Genomic DNA, 23148 nt, shown 5'->3' on the forward strand with positions numbered 1-23148 from the left:
CCGGATTGACTGGTTGATTAAGTATGGTTGTTTGAATGTCAGGTTTGAAGCCCGATATGCGGAGCCAAGCCTGTCTTCTGAGCATGACACTGGTGTTAACGGCCCTAGCGGCTGTGTCCGCGACATCAAGTGCGCACTTTATGGCCGCGTTGGAGATCAGTTGTCCCTCTTGTATAAGCATTTTGGTGCCCTCTTGAAACTGCGGAGGCAGGTGTTCTACAATCTGCTCTAGTGTGTCGTAATGTGAACGATCATAACGTGCCAGTAGTGCCTGTGTATTTGCAATACGCCAGAAATTGGCAGCCTGTGCAGCCACTCTTTTGCCCCCTGCCTCTAGCACTTTGGACTCCTTATCCGGGGGAGGAGCTTCACCCGTTGTTTGGGAGTTGGCCCTCTTGCGTGCGTTTGCTACCACCAAGGAGTCAAGCGGCAACTGTCCTCGAATGTATGCAGGGTCTGCAGGCGCTGGTCTGTACTTTTTTTCAATACGAGGGTTGACCACCCTCGCCCTGGTAGGCTCTTTAAAGATGTCCGCAGCGTGCTTGAGGACCCCTTTGAGCATAGGCAGTGTCTTTACATTTCTTTCCGAAACTGAAAATGTGTCGAATAGAAAGTCTTCCTCAACTGGGTCAGCATGCATGTCCACATCATGATTAGCAGCTGCCCTCTCAATTAGTGCATGAAAACCTGCAGAATCCTCCGTAGGGGATGCACGTGTACTGAAGGACTGTGGCTCTTGCCCCACATCTTGGTTGCCTTGGTCCCCAATGCCATAATAAGAATCTGGCTGTGCATCAGGTTCATTTACTGGGAACGTGTATTGTTCATCGTCACCATAGTCCCCACTGTCAGAGTGGTCTGGAGACGGTGTTGGGCTCCTTCCCTGAGGAGGTAGAATAGGTTCCATGAGGACCGGGGCGTCCTGTGGAAACTTCTTCTTCTTTAGAGGAATGACGTAGGATTCCACCGGCTGCGAAGTGATCTTTCTCTTGTAAAGGGTCAGCTTCCCCGTGTCCGCATCTATAAAACACTCCGAATCCTCTTCGGGGTCGATCACCTGACCTGAAGATGTCCCCGCCGTAGAAGAATCCGACTTCTTTGGCATCGATTTAGAGGAAAAAGCCTTTGGCACCACCTTTGGAGGTAGAAGGAAGAGGAGCTTGCTTGCCGACTTGTCCGGGACATCTGCCGCCTTCTGCGTCGATGGCGTTGGCGTCGACGAGGAAAGAACCTTGTCCTTAATTCTTTGTAGCGAAGCCGCCACGAGAGATGCGTCGGTGACCGATGACTTTGGCACCGACGGAGTGGACTTGCCCTCGGATGCGACGTTCCGGAGGTCTTTTAGAGGGATGGACGGCACCGACCCCGAGTCCTTGGAGCGATGCGCCGATGTCCCCTTTGGAGCCGGTGCTGTGTCGGTTGCTTTAGCAGGCTTCGCCGGCGCCGGCGCGCTTGTCTTGTGCGTGCCACTTTTCTTAGAGGATTTCTCCTCTGGCGCCGATTTCGACCCTGTGGAATCGCCGTGTTTCTTCGACTTCTGCGGACCGGAGGTCGACGGAGTCGATGAGGCCGTCGTCTTACTTGTTTTCGCCGTTGCGACCGCCATCTTAGGGACGTTCGAGTCCTTCACTTTCGGTTTCGGTTTCGGGTCGGCCATTTTAGGTGTAGTCGAGACCGTTGCTTTCAGTTTCGGTTTCGAAACCCTAGGCGCAGCAAGTATGTCCGTGGCCGGGCCGACAGGCGGGGCCGTGGCTTGCGCTACAGGGTCTTGGGTAAGGCCGACAGGCGATCCCGCGACCCCCTCGTGATGTTCTTCAACTTCGGGGCATAGCTCGTCCTCTGAGCTATCTTCCTCGGCCCCATAAACCATGGCGTCGTCCCCTACCTCGTCGACGTATTCAAGGCCCTGACCCACGACTCCGTCGTCGTCATATTCCGGATCGGCCTCGACCTCCGTCTCAGGCGGGGAGATTTGAAGATGATGGCTCTGGTCCTCTTCTTCTTGGTCGCCGAAGATGTTATCTGGATCCGGGGCCGCTTGCTTGGCCCCAAGGCGCACCGCACGCCGAATCATGAGAGTCTTCTTCGACCTGAACTTCGCACAGGCCCGGCAACTTCCTTCGTCATGGTCTGGCGAAAGGCATTTATTACACACCGGGTGTACGTCTATATGTGGGTATTTGGACCCACAGAGCGGACAGAGTTTAAACGGACTCCGCTCCATATTGGGAACTTAGTGTCGAGTCGCGATGAGAAGGCCTCGACGTCCGAAGAGTTGTAAGAAACTCCGGTGATTCCGGCTCCGGGAGACGGAAGAAACTCGAGACCGTACGCAAACAATACCGACGTGAAGAACCCAAAGCCTTTTGGCCGTGAAAAATGATGTTTATTCGGTTCCGACGGAGAGACGTCGAGACCGCATCCGAACCCAATGGCGGAAAAAAACAATCTGGGGATGGAGCCGATGCCCATGCGCACTGTAGTCCAGGGGAGGAGCCACCCATCTCAGGATACTTCGAAGACTCTTCCAGGACAACAATGTGCGATCATCCGGACCCAACACTAGGTGGCGATCTAATGCAAAGATATGAATTTAGCAGCCCACATGCCTCGAACATTTATGAGTTCTTTTTACAAACCAGCTAACTTACCCAAGTATTTGACTCCACATAAGCGTAGGAAGCTTTAGAAATATATAGCCCAAAATGCAGACAGTTGCATGCTTAATCTTACAACCAATATGAATGTAGGCGATCAGCAGTGTGTAACAAAAGTTTCACTCCCAATATGGGGGCCATAGTCACCATCCCAGTATTAAGGAGTTGCCGGTATATTTTGGTGTTCATTTAATTTGCTTTATGAACCATTTAAAACATTTTAAATATTTGATTGCACATAGCTGTATTAAGTTCGAGCTACTTCTAAACCGGATAACTGTATGAAGTTTGAGCAACATTAAGCCCGTGATGCGGTCAGCATCGTGCATTACAGAGTTTTACACCTAATATGGCTGCCAAAATCACCATCCTAGCCTTTAGGATGTTCGGCGATGCTGGGTATAAATGTGGGGGAATCTTCCATGAGCAGCTGCTAGAGTTTATCCAAGAGCGCAGACTGATACGCTAATGTGTTGACTGGAGGTGAATTTCCCTGCTTAACAGGTGGCTTAAATTTACTCCCAATTTGATTGACTTTGGAGCCACCTATTATTACAGATTCATTCAGTTCAGGATTTGCTTCTCCAATTGTGTGTGGTGGCTTTTCATCTTCATAATAAGTTCAACTTTTTTCATTTCACTTGGGTCCTGGCACACGGATTAGTTTTTGGTCACCTTAATTTAATTGCATAAGCGCACATAAGCCTGTATGTTTGTTTATAATTTAGGTCTTGAGGGGTCAACCTTGCAATCCTAATTGATTTTGGTCCCGAGGATGATCTTGTGAACTTAGTAGAACATATACTGAAACGTCAACATAGAGTCCAACTCTTTTTGAAGGAATCTTCAGGATCTTTCTCAACTAAATGGCATAATTCTTATGGTGTAAAGACAATAATATCATAGAATGGACTCTTCAAACATAATACTTTGGTAGCATTTATTTTTTAGATGTTTTGACTTGATCTACAAGTTTAATATTTGTGCAGAATTATATAATTTGTACCCCTGAAGTGTATACAATGAACCCATGAATTTGTCTCAAATTTAAAGCCTGGTGTGCACCTGTTCATTAGATCATTTAACAAAGAGAGAATAAGCATGAATGCATGTTCAGCATGAATAACAAATACATCAAGTGCTTGAAAGTTTTGCCTTTCTCAGTCCACCAAAAAATAAATAGGGACGTCTGGATATCCGATATAGATCGCATTATTTGCTCAGAAAAAAAACACTGGTCCCAAAAATAAAGCCTCTTACCAGAACAAAGGATTGTGCTAAATTCAGCATGCACCCTGAAAAAGGTAGTCATTAGACTAGGAGCAGATATTTTGGTACCAAAACTTATTGTGTAAGGAAATAGATATATTTTAAATGGGTCTTTGGTGAGAGATCATGTAGCCCCAGGAGGCATGCAGTGATAAAAGTTAACACTGTCTTCAATTAAACCGGCAGCAGAGTGAGACTGCAAACAGTATATTAGGCAATGAGATGACAACCTAGTAAAAAATGTAAACTCAATTGAAAAAGTCTGGAAATACTTCTCACCAAAGGTAGGTTCAAGATTGAGAAAAAAACCTTTAAAGATGTGCAACTGCTAAGGGATGAGTACTATCATGCATCCAAGAAGGGCTGTAGATACTGTCAAAATATCACTCTGAAAGAAAGTGAAAAATAAAGTCTGGAAGCAATTAAGGGAATTCAAGCTTTCTATGACTAACACATGCAGTTTTCATTTACACTAAATACCGAGACCACAGAAATAAATGTATAAAGACTCACAAACAAAACAGATCAGAAGAACATGCGAGTATGATGAACCTGTTGGTGAATGCCCTTCAAGATACCATGCCAATTGTAGAACAGTCGTAAATAATTTGTGGATGACAAATAGGAATAGTGGGAAAAAGCTTAAAAACATCAAGTTGTCTATGAAAAGAAGGAAAAGTAACTCCGAGATCAACAAAATGTCAGCAAACCGACAGAATCAATAGAGAAGATACACTATGAAGATCAAGATGCGGACACCTGACCAGCTAGATTACTTGGACCCGTGGTGCTCCTCTTCCCATCACTGCTTAACTCTTTCATTCTTCCTAACCTACTCACAAGTCTTGCATTAGGGGCAATTCAATGGCACCACAGCAGTAGGGTATGATATAAATGATGGAAACAGGGGACCCAATCCCTGTTTAAGATTCTTATCCTAATTTGCTTACACTCAGGGGCTTTGGCCTGAAATAGCACCCGTGTACTTTGCATATTCCAGTTTTTTAAGACCTTCTGTGAGAACTCAAAGGCAACTAGGTCCCTTGTGCCCTGTGGTCCCACTGGTAAACACTACTGTGAGGTTGTGCATTTAATTTGGTGATCTAAAAGACAAAAAACCATCCTAAAAAGCAGCAAAGATCACAGTTTAAAGTTTCCTTAACTAAACTAACAGTTAGATTACGGAGTAATGTCTGGTAGAATCGGGTTTTAAAAAAACACGTCTCAACAGGAAATAGAAGTTACAATACAGCCTCGTTAAACAACGCCCAGCATTATCAACAATTATGACAGTATGTCAGCAATTTAGTGTTACTAATCTAACAGATGATTTAAGTTTGTATAAGTCAGCTCCCTCCTTAACTTTTTTTTTGTTTAAATATTTTATTAACATTTTTTCTCATTATAGCACAGAAACAGTGATCACCAGTGAGATACATAAGCATGTCCCAATAAACAGCGGCAGCATATCCAATCAGCAGCAAAGAAGGGTCAAACAATCAAACAATGTTGTGATGGGTCAGCGTAGTGTGGCCGGCCCCACCTTTCCCATCCAACCATAAACCCGACCTCACACTATCATTGCGAGGCAGAGAGCAGCAGTCCATAGTATCGAAGCCAAGGTTTCCATATTTTCTAGAACTTTAGGGCAGTCCCATGTTTTGTATGTTGTCTTCTCCCCTAGCATGTACATGTCCATGCTTTTCATCCACTCGACAAGAGATGGTCCCTCTGTGGCCCCCCCCATGTCTTGGCTATATCTCGTTTTGCGACCACCAACACCAATTGTAACAAGACCAACCAAGGTTTGGAAAGGTCAATATCTGTGGATATCCCCAGTAAGACAAACCAGGGGATAAGTGGAATCTCCACCCTCAGGACCTTTTCAATCTCCCCCATCAGGGCCGTCCAGTACCGTTGAATCTTAGAGCACTCCCACACTGTGTGGTAAAATGTGCCTTCCGCCCCTATACAGCGCAGGCATGTAGGTGTTTTGGCCTTCCCAATGCGGTGAAGTCGTGCTCTATCGTAGTATGCCCTGTGTAAGTATTTATATTGGATAAGCCTGAGGCACGATCTGATGGCTACCTCGCGAGGATGCATCAAAGCCATCTCCCAGTCCAAATCATCCATCTCCCCCAACTCCGATTCCCATTTTATGCGCAGTTTCTGTAGTGTATCAGGCTTATTGTTTATTATCGTCCTATACGTCCAAGAGAACGCTTTTTCAGCTATCCTTCCCATCAAGACTCGCCTTTCTAAAGGTGTGTATTCGGGGACTCAGTGACTAGGCTCTGCGCTGCCAGGCATGTCGCAGCTGTAAATACTTGCAGTGCTGGGTCAAATGCATATTATATATGGTCTGTAGACGAGCAAAAGTGATTAGTTCTTTGCGGTACATTATATCTTTAAGGTGCGAAATAACCAACAGGTCCCATGTCCTAAAGCCTTTTAGTTTTCTAATTTCTGGCAGGCGATTTCCCACCCATAGCAGGGTTTCCCCTGTAATCCACCCACCCAAACTCCGGAACATCACCAACATCTCCTTCAACACTGCCACCTTCCCGGAGAGCTGGAAGCATGCCAAGCTCAGCGCCCTCCTGAAGAAACCGACAGCGGACCCCACCGACCTCACGAACTTCCGCCCCATCTCGCTCCTCCCTTTTCCTGCCAAAGTCATCGAGAAGACCGTCAACATACAGCTCACCGCCTTCCTCGAGACTAACGGATCCCTCGACCCCTCACAGTCCGGTTTCCGAGCCAACCACAGCACCAAGACCGCCCTCATTGCAGCCACCGACGACATCAGATCCCTGCTCGACAACGCGGAAACAGCTGTCCTCATCCTCCTGGACCTCTCTGCAGCATTCAACACAGTCTGCCACCGCACCCTAATACAGCGCCTCAGCAACATCGGAATCCAAGGGAAAGCACTGGAGTGGATCACCTCGTTCCTCGCCGGAAGAACCCAGAGAGTCCGTCTCCCCCCGTTCCGATCTGCGGCCACCGAAGTCATCTGCGGCGTACCTCAAGGATCCTCGCTCAGCTCCACCCTCTTCAACGTCTACCTGAGCCCCCTCGCAGCCATCGCACGCTAACACAACCTTAACATCATCTCATACGCCAACGACACGCAGCTCATCCTCTCCCTCACAAACGACCCGGCCATCGCCAGAGCCAGCCTACACGAGGGAATGAAGGACGTCGCCGAATGGATGAAGAACAGCCGTCTGAAGCTGAACTCAGACAAGACAGAAGTCATCATCCTGGGATCATCCCCCTCCGCCTGGGACGACTCCTGTCGGCCCCCTGCCCTGGGCACCACCCCCAAGCCAACGGACCATGCACGAAACCTGGGCTTCATCCTTGACTCCGCCCTCGCAATGACCAGAAAAGTCAACGCCGTATCGTCATCCTGCTTCAACACCCTGCGCATGCGCCGTAAGATCTTCTGATGGATCCCCACCGAAACCAGGAAGACGGTCACCCAGGCACTCGTCACCAGCCGAATGGACTACGGGAAAACCCTCTAGGCGGGAACCACAGCCAAACTACAGAAAAGACTTCAACGCATACAGAATGCCTCCGCACGACTCGTCCTGGACATCCCCCGCCACAACCACATCTCCGCTCACCTGAGAGACCTGCACTGGCTCCCCGTCAGCAAGAGGATCACGTTCAGACTCCTCACCCACGCACACAAAGCCCTCCACGACCTGGGCCCCAAATACCTCAACAACCGCCTGACTTTCGACACGCCCACCCACCAGCTGCGATCGACCAGCCTCGCCCTCGCCACCGTAACACGCATCCGCAGAGCCACCGCCGGAGGAAGATCCTTCTCATACCTGGCGGCCAAGACATGGAACTCCCTCCCCATCCACCTACGGCTGACCCAGGACCATCTCTCCTTCAGGAAGCAACTCAAGACCTGGGTTTTCGAGCAGTAACTGACCCCCCCCAGCGCCTTGAGACCCTTCCGTGTGAGTAGCGCGCTTTACAAATTGTTCTGATTGATTGATCTGTCTCTCCACTTGCTTCCATGAAACCAGTACGAACCGCGTTGCTGTGAGTAGCTGGGTAGCTCCCTTCCCCCATATATGTAGTGCATGAATGGGAGGTTAGTGAATTGTGCAAGCTCCAAACCCGAGAATTCAGTGGACCTCAAACAGGTGTAGCGGTTGAGTGCCACAGTAGAGGCATGGACCTGTCTAGCAAGTCAGCGGTGTCAAGTTCACGCCAAAAGGTGAACATCACTGCTTCCCAGCCATCATTCAATGATTGGTTCAGAATGGCTCAGCCCTTTTCAGCAAGGATGGGTACTGGCTGTGCAACGAACATCACAAGGCATGAGAGTGTAGTGTAGTTCCTATATTCCCAATAGGCTCTGCGCATTGGAATAACAAACAACAGTGTAGACGTAGGACTGAGGTCGACTAGGTCTCTATTGAATATGTTAGACTTAATTATGAAATGCAAGCTAGCTCAGAGGTCACTATAAACTTTCTCGAGTAAACAAGAAGGTGTTAACTTTCCTGATTAGACAAGAAGGGATTAGTTTCTAACAACCGCATAAACATGACAACTTTGCTCCCCCAGAATAAGGAGTATATCTCCAGAGTTGCGGAAACAATAGATAGATATTTCACTCAGTCAATCGTGCATGCTTAGTTTCACCAGGAGTGCAGAGAAATAGAGACATGCGTTTTCAATAAAAAGGTTATTTATTGAGCAGTCTACTTTCTCATGCAAGAGAAGTGAATTGCCACAATTGCAATACTTGACATAAAGTAAAGTGCGTACAGTAAAATGAGTATTATGAAATAATACTGTAAAAGCATTTATATGGTTTCTAAGCAATATGATACTTAAAATGGATAAAATACATACAACGATAAAATAATGACTAAACGTACTCAACTGGTGTTACTTAGATACACCTACCCCAGTGTACCTAACCTAAGCATGGTACAGGGAAGGAGTAGATGAGTTACAGTTTTTGCCTAGAATCTGAATCAAGAATTCTCTGTGGGTCTAATCAGCTCCGTACCTTGGTTATAGAATGAAGGAGGTCTTGTACCGCTTTCTCAGGACTCGATCTCCCAGCAACCCGCAAGGGTGACAGGGAACACTGGAGCTGGATTTCTCAGCAGGAGAAAAGACCGCGTCTCTCTCTCAGTGCGTCAGCAGGAGGGTCGGCTTCCTTCGGCACTCGCATCAGCAGGGCGTCGGGCAAGTAGATAGCGGATCTGCTCCAAACCACGTGTGTTGCTTAAGGCAGATGCTGGTATATTTATACCGAGTTTGACGTAAGGTTGGACATAAGACGTCACTAAGAACTCACAGTTCTTTCAGGACTCCAGGATTTCTAGGACAAATCAATACAGAAGCAGGGGGAATTCCCGGGCTGCTGGATGCTTGGTTTGTTTAAGAACGCATTGTGCTTTCTAGGAGTCTATGGGAGTAGCCTTGCCGTATTTGGACTGCATTGGCTATGTCTTAATATGGGTATGATTCTTATGCCTATATAAGGGTATGATTTGATATAACTACATAAGAGCATGAAATCGGGAATATTTACTAGAGTTCTAGAATTATCTACAACAAGAGTATCGGCCCAAAAGAGATGCGGTGTTCACAAACTGCAATGCTAAGCTGATGGAAGAGAAATTCCACTTTTTAAAGGTATCCAGCTACTTGGATTCCCAATCAAGTGGGGTAGTAGGGAACGTGCTTGGGTTTACCTTGGCTTTTAAAGTCTGCACCACCAGGCTCTCTGGAGGGGGATGCTGGGAAAGGAGGATGTGTGTCCGAGTGAGGGGTGATACCGGTCGGCAATTATTCTGTGCAATGGAGTCCCCATGCATGGTTTGGCCCAGGCACCCAGGAGATCGTTGGTGAGGGCCTTATTAAAGGGGAGCAGGGGCTACGCAGGGTTTCCCTCTTGATGAAGCACCTCTGTAAGAACGTTGGTCTTGACTGTGACAGAGGGTAGCTGTAGGTCAAAGACCTACAATGTCTAGCATATCACTATTACGAAAGATGCACCTTCCTCCATGGCAGGGCCCAGAGGAGAAATGAAGCCAGATTCTTGAGAGGTGTCCAAGCCACTGGCATCACCCAACTCATCGTGCCAGTTGACTTCCTGGTTGGAGTCGAAATCCAGGAGGCCATTAACCTTATCCATTATCCTCCACTTCTATAAAAGAAGGTATGTCCAGGGGTGGCAAGTCCAGGGTGCAATGATGTAGTGAGGACAGCAGCGGTGTTCACGTGACAATGGCACCGGGACGGTGTTGGTTGGAATGGGACTGAGAATGGTAAAGGCACCGCTATCCCCATCAGTTGAGCTCCGGGGGTGAATGCGGAGGGCCCGGCGGGCTTAGAGGGCGAAACCACAGACGGTAATCCAGCAGGCGCATTTCTCAGCACCTTGGGGCTCGAAAGAGTGCCAGAGAAAGCCAGTGACCCAAAAATGGAGTGCATGGAATCAAAGAACTACTTGAGTTGTTTAGGAGTCGTTCCAGCTCCGAGAATCGCAGGGAAGCTTGGAGCGCACCTGGCCACTGCCGCGACGGAGTGCAGAAGAGGATGCTAGAAACACAAAGCTTGCGAGGAGAGTTTTAAGAACAATTATACTTCTTCTTGGACTTAACAGACTACAATGGCGGTGACTTAGAACAGAATGACAATCGTTTATATGATCAGCTTAGAGAGAGGGCCTGAAATCTCACTCAGGATTGACACAGAGCATTCTTCTTCTACAATGTTGGGAGCTTTATTATCTGATTGTGGATCACTTCGGATGCATGGGCATCCAGGCACCACCAACAAAACAAGTTTTTGAAGAGATGGGTTTAAGTTCTTGTGGCAAAGGAAGTAAAATTCTCGAAAAAATGAACTACATAGACACTGGCACTAAAGAGTGAACTGAGAGTACGGTTACCATAAATATTGTGAATTAACGATAGCTCTCGGATCATGGAGTAGAGCTGCTCCAATATTAGGGGGAGGAGAATGGAACACAGTCACCTATGTAATTCAGGCAACAATGGGTTACGAGATGGTGTGTGGATCTTAACTATATCATAGAGGAACTGGGGCCTAACATAGTACGTAGCATGATCATCAAATTAAACTGCTATGTATCTCTTGAATAAAACACTCTTTGGAAATTAGGTGATATGAGAATTCTGAGGAGCTTTAGTCACTGCTTTGGCTGGAGTGTTTTGCAATCACTGGAGTCTTTTCATAAAACAGGCATGTGCACTGAGGTATAAGCAGTTGGCATAAAGTAGCCTTGAAAAGACAAAGGAGATGGGAGCTTGATGGCATGTCAGATAAGGAGCTTGACTTTCCAGTGATTGCAAATGTGAAAAAGTGTATTTCACGGAGAAAATGACTAATCAAATGGAACCCACAGGTTAATCACAACACCAGGTGCTGTCATAGAAACTTAAGACCGTAGAAAAGATACCAAATACAAAAGGTGAGGGGAGGAATGGTTGCTAACGGCCTAACAACTCGCTCGGGGTAGTATTCCAACCAATCCTTTCACTGCTTACCATGAGAACCTAGGCTATACCCAGCTATATGCAAATTACTGTTGGTCCTGCTCCAACAGGAACAGTGGAGCCCAAACTTCCAAGCCTTCTCTGAACTGAAATACAGACAAGATGGGTCAAAAGTATGATGCAATATTGCAAACCATCAGAACTTTCCAGCTGTCACAGGAACGCGTGTTAAGCATTTCAACTCTCTAATCAGGTCGGGTACTTTTGACCTGTGTGAAGAAGTTATAGAAAACGTTAAAGAAAAGGTGTGGTTGAAATATATGGTTCCAGGGGGAGTTGCCCTCACACAGCCATGTTGGTTTCATGCTTAATCATCAGGCATTTTGCTCCTCGTGAGGCCGGAGCTGCAATGCCCCACAATCTCGCGGGAGGGCTTTTTGTCAGAAATCTTTTCTTGTATCAGCTGTAACGGTGCATGCAGGTGTGTGGGGTATATTGTGTAAGGTGGAGAGTGCGATATTAGAATTACCTAAAGGAGATCAAATTTTATTCAGAGACCCTACGGTAAGGTTAAAAACTAAATGGGGTATTGTGCGGAAGGTTATGATACGCCAGTTCTCAGTGAGTGTGTTGCAGTGAACTATCGTGGTTTTACTATTCATGTTGACATGTTTCACGCCTTGTTGGTCCAGTATTGGATCCCTATCGTTTCTTCAGGAACAAAAAATATGGTCCCTACCCCTGAATTAGGGTGGCTAACTAAAGTATTATATTATAATCAATATCTGGTAATGATACAATAGATCCTAGATATCTATGTCATGCTCACCACTGTATGAACCAATGCATGCAGGACGAGGGGTAGATGATGGGATGTTGACCGCGCATGGAACTAAACTGCAATAATCTGGCGGTCCCCTGCCTTGACCAAGGGCACATTACGATCTATGAGTTGGTGTTGGTTTATGGATTTGGACTGGGGTGAGCATGGTTCAGGCTCTCTCAAAAGCTGCAAATTATTTTGGAGTGTCATCTACATCTCTGTAACTGGGGACTATAGCCATTGGAATCTAAGGGTCACAGGATTTCTCCCTGACTAACTATGCTGCCACCATCAGTACTTTCTCCTCAAGTTCACGCTTTCTCTCTGCCAGGGAGATTTGGGCAAGCTTTCTTCGGGGTCCTCTACTACCCTACCTACAGTTCTATCACTGGAGTGGCCTATGCCACTACCTGCAGGTGAAAGTGGTCTTGGGAGTGGCATTGGATTTTGGTTCTCCTCCTCTTCCCCCACCTGTTGAGCTAAGACTTATTCCTCTGGGTCAGAGGTCATATCCTTTGTCTTGCTAACCCTCATACTCTTGGAGGGCCTTTACTAGATCTTCCTTTCTGGCAGTCACTTTGTAGTCAATGCACCCAAGTTTGCACAAAGCTCTAAGATGATCCTGAGAGCTGGGGGAGTGACTACTTCGATACTCTGTGCCCGCTCCATTGTCCTTACTTTATCTAGAAAGTGGGTACTTTTAAAAGACTTTAGAACACTTGGGAATACTTACTAAACACTTAACTTTGGGTTTTTTTAGTTAATAAAGGGATGTAACAAAGGGCTCTAGCAATCTAAATTAAGACTATTTTAGAAAGAATCTGAAAAAAATTACTTTTTGTATCAAAAGACAATTGAGGATTTCTCTAGCACAAAAAAAATACTTATGTCTAAGTAGTCAAGCAAAATACAAGTTCAGGAATCCCACCGCTGAAACAGCAATGTTTCAAGGTGAAAGTATTATGTGGTATTGCAGAGATGCCTTACCATGAAATACTAGCACAGTAAAGAAAGATGGACCCCGGGTACTCTCTCAGTACACCTTCTCTCAGTCCTCTAGCCTAAGGGAGTTCTTGTGAAGTCTGGAGTATGCAGAGGGGTTCGCCTCTATATGGAATCAGTCTCTTGCCTAGGCAGAGTCGCAATCCAGTGGGTGCAGGGTTGCAGCCACAGGTGCAGAGCTTAGCGACTATCTTTGTGGAGTCCTGCCTTGTCGTGGACATGGGTCTCTTCTTATTATAACGTCTAATCTAAAGTTCTTGTGTCTAGTTTGCCCCTTAAATCCTGGATTAAAGGGATGTTAGTGTGTGTAAGGACTAGTTGCCAATGCGCATCTAGTCCTGCACCTAATCCACCCCAGTAGTGACAACATCCTGTGGGTGTAGGCCACTAAAACTAGTTAGAACCTGATTTTAAGACTAAATTCAAGACAGCCAATACCGTCCTCAGTTTTGCACCTCAGCTGCCAGTCCCTAGAGGTGTGGTCAGCCTGTGGGAGTTGGCGCAATCCTGCATAGGGAAATAAGTGCCTGGGGTGGGGAGGCTTTGTCCTCGAGTGGGGGGACAGCTCTTTTTCCAGTGGGGCCAGTGAAGCCTTTGAGGATGACGCCACACTGGTGTAAATTACTAGCCACTCCCCTGCATGAGGTTAGACTTCTGTCTTGGCGGCAAAGCTTTGACAAAGCCTGCCAAGACACGAGAACACTGGGATCATTTGTTGGGCACTGTCTTAAGTGCCACCTAGGTACATGCAGGTTAAACCTCCACACCACCATAGTGTTAGGGGTTAAAAAGCATGGTATTTGACACCAAACACAAAAGAAATCGGCTGAGCCATCATGGAGCTGGACATATAGGTATATGCCAGCCCAAGTTATCTTATGGACCACTGGTCACTTGCGGTAGAATTACATCTAGAATGCTACCACAGGGCATTATACGCTAGCACATATACTTTTACACATATAATATAATAGAATGAACCCTGCCTCTGGGGCTATAGGAGGCCTACCTTAGGGGTGAGTGATATAAATAAAATGCAGGTAGGTGAGACTTTCACAAATGGTGTGTGAAAGGTCAAACTCCAGCAGGCAAGCTAGCTGCTCGTGCAGTGCTGACATGGCAAACCTACAGACTTTGTTTTCACTCAAGTCACTCAGAATGACACAATAAGTGCTGCAGCCCTGGTACCCCTTTTTCCTCCCAGCCCTGGGTACCACTGTTAACATATTCTAGGGCCTTATGGGGTGTAAAAGTACTTCCCAATTGGGTGTACCAGCTCACATTTACAGTTTGGGCGAAAGAGCACATTGGTGGGCCTGGTTAGCGTACTTTTCAGATCAATTACAACCGCATCTAACACCAAAATGTGTGGAGATGACCATCCAAAACGGCACTTTACAAGAAGTTTTAAAAAAACTCACTAGTTATGTTTTTGTCAATCTCCCTTCTCTGAATTAGGCATGTAGGTCGAAACAGTATTTTGTTACACTCCAAATATGACTGAATTGTCTTAACTCAAAGTGACAGGAGGAATGCTTGAATTAATCTAAGCATCAGGAAATCACTCTGGCTCTATTACAGTCCACCATTGTTCATGCACTGCGCCACTCTAGAGAGAGACCAGCAATGGTCCTGCTCCAAAGGGAATAGTTCTACCAGGCTGTCTATTCGAACTTTGGAGTAAATAGCAGGAGCAGAAATTGGAAGACCATCTGTCATGCTTTTAGAGTTAAGAAAGTTTTATTTTAAAGAAGGTTTATTTTAAGAAAGATTGAATGCAGCTAATTTTGATTTTTGGGGACAATACTAATTTATAAGGGTTTTTATAATTGCTACTGGACGTGGTGTATAAAGAGCAACACCTAAGCCAAGTTTGGAAAGTATCTACTGTAAACTGCAGACATTATGATCTCAAAACAAGCTCAAAGCAGAGAATCAGAGAATCCATGGTGCACAAGTCTCCAAAGACTTAATAGGAAAGACATAAGACAGAAAGAAACCCTTCTTTAACCAGTAGTGTATTGGCTACATATGTGTTCACATATTGTATTAAAGACCTGCTGCTATGGTTTCACTGTGCTGCTTGTAGTAAGAGGATCAATGAATTTGACTACAGTACAAAATGACTCCCTTGCATTCTTTTGCAAAGTAACTTTCTTAACAAGACTGATGGCTGTGTATTTGGAAACGGTTTGTTTGCTCTTGGTACATAAGGGAAGGTTGAGGGGAGGGCAACAGAGCAATTGCCATGCTGATGGAACTTAATATGTACATGTATGTTTCCATGATTGAAGTGTCAATAACAATTATTTTTTTTTAAAGACTGATGGTTGTATCACAGTTAATATAGTGTAAAAGGACTTGTGAGGTTTTTTTACAGCATGAAATAAACCATGAGCTTTTAACACACATGATGCCTCACCTTTTTAAAAATAAAATGCAGTAGAAAACAGAGTAATTTTATTTAAGAACATATGGTGTACCTGCTAGAGGTAAGCAAGAAAGTAACCAAGACAGAAACATTCAAGAAAGTATCATTGAAAATGCTATAGTTCTCAATCCACCAGGGTATTCTATTCCCAAATACGATTTGAAAGTAATAGTAATAGTAATAGTCGATACCATTCTTGCTAGGAAATGAGGAAGATGCTGGTCTATTTCAAGTTCTCCGGCAATCCTAAACTGAGTTTCCAATAATGGAGTAGATCAGAGAAATAAATGTCGGCAGATGCAGCTATGTTAATAACAAATAAACTATCAGTGCTTCTTTTCACCTTAAATATTTAATGGGCGGGGCATGATAATGTTGTCTTTTGCCCGAACAATCAGATTTGCCATGCAGTCCCTTAGAGACAGCAGGTTGGGTGACTCACACTGAAACCTGCAATCAGGCCCAGGGATCAGTAAAGGCGACTAGAGAAGAAAATGTTTTAAATTTGTAAAGTTTAAATCTGTGAATTTGTTCAATCACTTTCACCACAATCTTGGTCCCTCATCTTACCATTATGGGCTTGGTTTACTATAAACAAGGGTGCCTCGGGCCTGAAAATATTTAGCCAAGACTAATACAAAGGCTTGCTACTACATTAGCTATAGGAGCAAATCTAGACAAAGGACACCTTGTGTAAAAGACTACACCTCGGACTACATTAAATAATATAAAACTGTAGAATGCAAGCACCATTCCACTTGGTCTCGTAGTGCCAATAACAGGCAAAAAGACTGTAATAACATTCCTCAAACTTTTTAAATGAAGATAAAATTGGAGTCCATGCAAAAACACGGCCCCACTCCACACTGGACTGTACTCAGAAGGAAATTAATTTGTTCTTCTTCCGCCTCTGACAGGAAATGTTGCAACGCGATCATGGGAAAAATAGAGCCTTCGCTGGTCTCGCTACTTTTTAATGCGCTGTTGCTTGTGGCAGAATGACAGTTTCATTTGAAAAATGTTCCCCCGGACCTCTGAATATCTGCAAAATGTACTCAATCGTTACAGAAAATGTACCATAACAAATCAGGGTAAATGAGCAACGAACATACAAAATTTCATAATCAATACAACATTCCGGAGCATGATAAACTTACACTAGACTATTCCTGACACTAGCACTTAACAGAAACCATGCTTTTAAAATAAAACCTGTGGAATATATGATAGGGGCTGAAATATGTAAAAATATATATTTTCAAAACTATGCAAAGACTGTGAAAGAGGGAACACATACTTCAAGTTTTGGATCTGCAACACCATGATGTTTTTAAGTAATCAGGGATCCAGGTATGGGACGATCTGAATTCACTTTTCAATGATGACATGACAACAATAACAATTCTGCTGGAATTAGGGAAACAAATGGGCATGAAAGCATTTTCAGGTCTCTTGAAACAAAATTATTTACATTGACATGGCAGGTTTGGAACTCAGAAACCTACTCTGCCTAATATGACAAAACTATAGTTTTAAGAAAAGGTCGGAACATCTGTACTGTATGTACATTTACATTTTTACAATACACTATTTTGTTGATATGTCAAAAAATCAGCACAGCGCTAAAAACTTTGCTTTGTGTAACAAAGAACCATCAGAATACCAGCCGATAGCCATATCAACTGTTGGCTTCTGAAGGTTTCCACTCTTGAGCAAAGTAACATCCAAACAGCTGAAAGAAAGATTTTCAAACTAGAGGGTTAGCCCACCTCAATGATCTTCTAACTTCAGTCATCTAAGGTGATCCTAAGCCACTTGTTTACCAGCCTTAGCTCTCATTTAACTAATTATCGCATGTACCTTACCTAAATATATGTCAATAAGCAGAAACAGAGGTGTTGGTGAAATCACCAACTAATACTCTGATCTGAAAAATGTTTACACCTATGCATAGCCTACACTAAATTAGAAGCCCAGAAATTTAGCTCAGCATTCGTTCAAAATGGTCTTAAATGGTTTTATTCATCGCTCATATCTGAGAACTTCATTCATTCCACTGACTGATAGCTAAAAGCAGTTCAATTTTCTTTGTCAAAATCAAATATGGTTTTAACACAAGACACACTTTGGTCTCAATAAAGAAGAGTATATCACAAAGTATGAATGTAAATTTTTAACAACCTAAAGCAGTACAATAGTCAGCAATGCAGTGCATTGCATAAATATAACAAAATGTAATCACTTAGGTCATGGCAAAAGGTAACAGACCACCCTTTCTTGCTTGAGTGCCATATTCTCAAAGGCTACCTCATCATGCTCCAAAAGATCCTTGTCGCATTGCTTAAGATTCTGAGCACAGTCATCAAGCTTGATAACTGAAGATTGCTCTCAAAGATAGAGATAAAGTACTTAGCTTACCCCATCTTCATCACTGTGCCTCACTTACCTATATTTATGTATCTACCTTTGAGGCGCACTGTCACTATGATGATGCTATGGCACTCGGAACCTACAAACAACAAGGTACAACATTTCCCAAAAATTTGAACTTCTGTGCGACAAAGAGCGAAAGTAGCAAAATAAAACAGTCATCAACTCTTCTGAAATGTATGAGATTAGATATTTAAAATATGAACATTTATTCACAACCTTGAACTGGCCTCTAGTCGAAAAAGCTCTATCACTAATCCATTAAAAATGTAGACTTTGAGCGCACAGGGTACCAGGCGGAAGACCGAAAGTGGATGCCCCACCAAGGCCTATGATAGCGCGGATATTCAACTTTCGGGACAGGGACGCTATCCCCCAGGCCTCTCGAGCGGGTGGGCCCTCGAAATTCGAGAACTCATCAATCCTTTTCTACCCGGATTTCACACAGACGGTTCTAAAACAGAGGCTACGTTTTCTGGGGGTGAAGAGGAGACTTCGTGATATGGGTCTCAAATACGCAATGCTTCTCCCAGCCAAGTTGAGGATCGAGTATGACGAACGGGTCTACTTCTTTGATAAGCCCGAGGTGGTGGCCGACTGGTTGGACACTCTGCCGGCCCAACAAGAACCAGAGAGACAATCTGGCGGAGCGGAGGGAGGAACTATGGAGCAGGAATGAGCACCATCTGTCTGATTTCTGGGGACACTAGGGGGTTTACTATTGTGGTGGTTCGAGTTTTGATGTATGGTTAATTGCAGATGGAACGGGGGGGTTGCGGGGCTATCGGAGGGTCTCTCTCCTCCTCAGCTTTACTTCTTGTAGCTTAGTTTAGATGTGGGCGCGACAGGCACACTGCGAGTTGGGGTGGCTCTATAGTCGTAAGCAGGGGTGCAGGGTGGGGGGTACTGCAACTGGTTGTTTGGGGGAGGGGTGTTGGTTTCCAGGTTACTGTTTTCGCAAGGCGCTATATTGCAAGGCATTTTCATTGACGTGCTGGACTCAGACGGGGGTTGGGTCTTCTTTCTCTTTCATGATGGGGGTAAGGGGGTTGAGGTTGATGAGCTGGAATGTTAACGGGTTGGGGGACAAGATTAAACACGGGGTGGTATTGAAACTTTTAGAACGACATTCCCCTGATGTTGTTCTACTTCAGGAGACCCACTTGGTAGGAAATACATGTCATGCCATGAACAGGAAGGGATATCGTCTTGTGGCACACGCTGGGTTCTCTTCCGGGTCCCGGGGTTTTGGAATCCTTATTAAGAACTCTCTCCCACTTGAGGTGGACTCTACGGTCCTTGATGAATGGGGGCGCTATGTCGCTGTGTCAGGACGGTGGGAGGGCCGCACGCTTTCCCTGGTTTCTATTTATGTTCCTCCTTGCCTGCAGTCTACAACCTTCGCTGACCTGGGACGGGTTCTACTCGATATCCCTGTTTTTTTTTTTTATTCTAGGTGGTGATTTTAATGCGGTGGTTTCCGGTATGCTGGATAGACACCCACCTAGGGATCTCGGGGGGGGGGGGCTCATGGCTGGCTGCCTGACTTCATTGACACAATAGGCCTGGTGGACTGCTGGAGACTGCTTCACTCCACTCAGCGTCAGTATACGTTTTATTCGGGCGCCCATGGTAGTCTCTCCAGAATTGATTATGTTTTGGTGCCGGCTGCACAAGCGTCCTATGTTGCGGAGGTCAGGCATATGGCTCGGGTTATCTCTGTTCACTCGCCGCTGTGGCTTCGGTTTGAATTGGCACCGGGCTCCGGGGGAAGGATAGCCCCTATTAACCCTTGGTATCTTCGAAATCCTAAGATTCGCAGTGAGCTTGAAAAGGCTGTGGATCATTATTTCCGGGAGAATGAGGGTTTGGTTTCTTCCCCGATATCGCTGTGGGAGGCTTTCAAGACTGTCCTTAGGGGCCAAGGACTCTCGTTAATTGCTGGAGTTAAGAAGGAGAAAGAGGAGGATGTGGTAAGGGTAGAGACGGAGATAGCTGATTTGGAACTGGAACAAGAGGTGACCCGCACTAGACTGCATGTCCCGCAATTGAAACAGCTGGAATATAGAACATTGGTAACGGATGGTGCAAAGGCCCTTAGTCAAGAACAGCAGGGGCGTCTCTATGATGTTGGGGACAAGGCGGGCAAATTAATTGCATGGTTGGATATGAAAGATAGAGCTAGTCGTGTGGTGCCTGAACTCGAGATGGAGAATGGGGTTCTGATCACTGACCCGTAAGAGATAGTGGCATGTTTCGCCAATCATTTTCACACTGTCTACTCTTCCATGTCGGATAGGCCGGAGGATGACTCTTGCTTGCTGTTGCGAGATATTGCACTCCCGAGCCTTTCTCAGGCGGACCAAGACCTTATGGACTGTAAAATCACTGCGGATGAGGTAGCATTAGCTATCCGTTCCCTACACTCGGGTAAAGCGATGGGTCCCAATGGTCTCCCGATTGAGCTTTACAAGCTTCGTCCGGACAAGATTGCTCCGTATTTAAGAGACATGTTCCTGGAGTCCCGAGATCGTGGTCTCCTCCCCCGCGATCAGCGGTTGGCATCGATAGTGGTAATATTTAAGGAAGGGAAAGAGTGCTCCGTATCGACCGATTTCACTGTTAAATGCCGAACCTAAAATTCTGGCCAAGCTGCTGGCTAATAGACTGATCAAGGTCGTTAGTGAGCTGGTCCATCCGGATCAGTCTGGTTTTATCCCACACAGGAATAAAGCGTTGAACCTTAGGCGTCTGCACGGGACTCTCGCGAGGGCCACGACGCTGCGTGAGCCGGCCATTTTGGCATCGTTGGATGCAACTATGGCATTCAATACGGTGGAATGGCCGTATTTGTGGGCGGTGTTGGCTAAATTTGGCTTTGGGTCGGATTTCCTTAGCTGGGTGCGGCTTCTCTATGCAGACCCTCTCGCCCAGATAGTGGTTAATGGACGCGTCGACAGTGTTGACCGCTGTCTCCTCTTTTGTTCGCGTTGGCCCTAGAGCCTCTCGCAGCTTGGATCCGTTGGGAGCCCTCAATGAGGGGTATTCAGTGATCTCCTCAGTTCGAAGATCGCATCTCATTATATGCGGATGACATCTTGCTTTACTTGACTTCTCCCAGGAAATCTTTGATAGTACTATGTGATGTTTTATCCTCCTTCGGTAGAAACTCTGGCTTGGTTATCAACTGGGCGAAATCCTATCTTTATGTTCTTTGTGGTGATGCTCCGATCCTACCGCGTAACTGCCCCATCCAGATAGCACAAGAGGGGTTCAAATATCTCGGGATCTAGGTTTCGATGGACCCCGTTGTCCGATATGAAAAGAACCTTCTCCCTTCTTCGAGTCGGTTGAAGCGAGATGTTGCGGGCTGGTGGAAGCTCCCGCTGTCACTGCTCGGGAGAGCGGCTCTTTTCAAGGCGATGTCCCTCCCTCATTTTCTATATGCCCTTCAGAACACACTTGATATTGTTCCAGGCAGTTACTTTCGTGTAGTTGAGGGTCTGAAAAGGAAATTGTTGTGGGATGGCAGACATCGTATTGCACTGGCCAAGTTAACGCTTCCCTGGTATGATGGGGGCATTGCTCTCCCCGACATTAAAAGATATTATTGGGCGTCGCAGTTAGGAGCCATCAACCACGGTATGTATGGGCTTGAGTTAAATCCTGGTTTCGCCATGGATAGGAGGCTACTTCCCGGTGGCAATTACAGAGCGTTATATTCTAAATCTGTGGTAAAGACTCAGACGGGGCAGACGAGAACGTCTGTACGGATCTGGCAAGATGCTACTAGATCGTTAGGGTGGAAGGATCGTTTGACCTTGGCGACCCCGCTTTTCGGCTCTGATAGGTTTGGTATAATTGTGGAACTCTAAGGGGTTCGACAAGTGAGATCTCATTGGTATCTCCAAGGTGGGAGACCTCTGGGTTAAGGGACAAGTGAATTTGTTCGCGGCCTTGCAGACTGAGTTTGAACCGGGAGGGACAGAGTACTTCCGTTATGCTCAGGTCTGTCATGCACTAATGTCAGTCTTCCCGGAAGGGGGGGAAATACCGCAATCTACCCCGTTGGAGGACCGTGTGTTAGATGGCCATATCCCAGATAGTACCATCTCCCTGGTGTATAAAAAACTGATTAACCACAGGGCGGACCTTCTGTCGCAATTACGAGATTAGTGGACCCGTGACGGCCTTGAGCTTGATGATGAAGACTGGCAAACGGCGATCTCCTCACCGAAGGAGGTCGCGATTCCGGCACGACTCAGACTAGTTCAGCTCAAGATATTGCATAGGGTCTATGTCACGGGTCCCCGTCTGGTCCGGATGGGTTTTTCCGAGGAGAGTCTGTGTCAACGGGGTTGTGGACAGCTGGGGACGTTCCTCCACATCATCTGGGAGTGTCGGAAAGTCACTGACTATTGGAGTAGGATACACGAGGTGATGCAGGAGGTTACAGGTGTGGCTCTCTTGCCAGAGGCCAGGCGCTGCCTGTTGAATGTTTGGGAGCCCACGGATCATAATGTAGCACAGACCCAGTGGGTGACTCTAGGGGCCATGATTGCTAAACAGAACATTGCACAGTTGTGGGGGTCCCAGAGGTCTCCAACTCTTGAGGTGTGGATGGAAAACATGGACTGGTGAATGGTCAGGGAAAAAACTGTATATTTGGCTCAGGGTCGCCCCCGAAAATGGCATAAGGTTTGGGGTCCCTGGAATCGATATAGAGGGGACATATGTGTACCACAAGCGACTACAGTCCTTGATGTCCCGCTTTCCCCCTGACCCCTTATTGTTCTTGATTGCTTTCATGTTACTGCTGCACCCTCTTCTCCTCCCTCCTTCCCCCATCAGTGCGTTGCTTATTGTAATGTCTACTGAAATCTCGTACTGCCCTCGTACAGTCTATGCACTTTTGTATTCTGTTGATGCCTTGCTTTGTTTTTTCTTTCTTCAATAAAAAATAAAAATCTTAAAAATAAAACGTAGCTTTTGGAGTAAGGTTGGTGTACTGGGCTGCAGTAA

General features: G+C 45.9%; 1 protein-coding gene across 5 annotated transcripts in view; it reads right to left on the reverse strand.

Moving 5' to 3' along the window:
• TAOK3 (TAO kinase 3) overlaps positions 1-23148 on the reverse strand; it is a 1449622-nt gene that overhangs the window by 321433 nt on the left and 1105041 nt on the right. The gene's annotated exons all lie outside the window — the stretch shown is intronic.

This window comes from Lissotriton vulgaris, chromosome 11, assembly GCF_964263255.1.
Source record: "Lissotriton vulgaris chromosome 11, aLisVul1.2, whole genome shotgun sequence".
Classification (NCBI taxonomy): Eukaryota; Metazoa; Chordata; class Amphibia; order Caudata; family Salamandridae; genus Lissotriton; species Lissotriton vulgaris.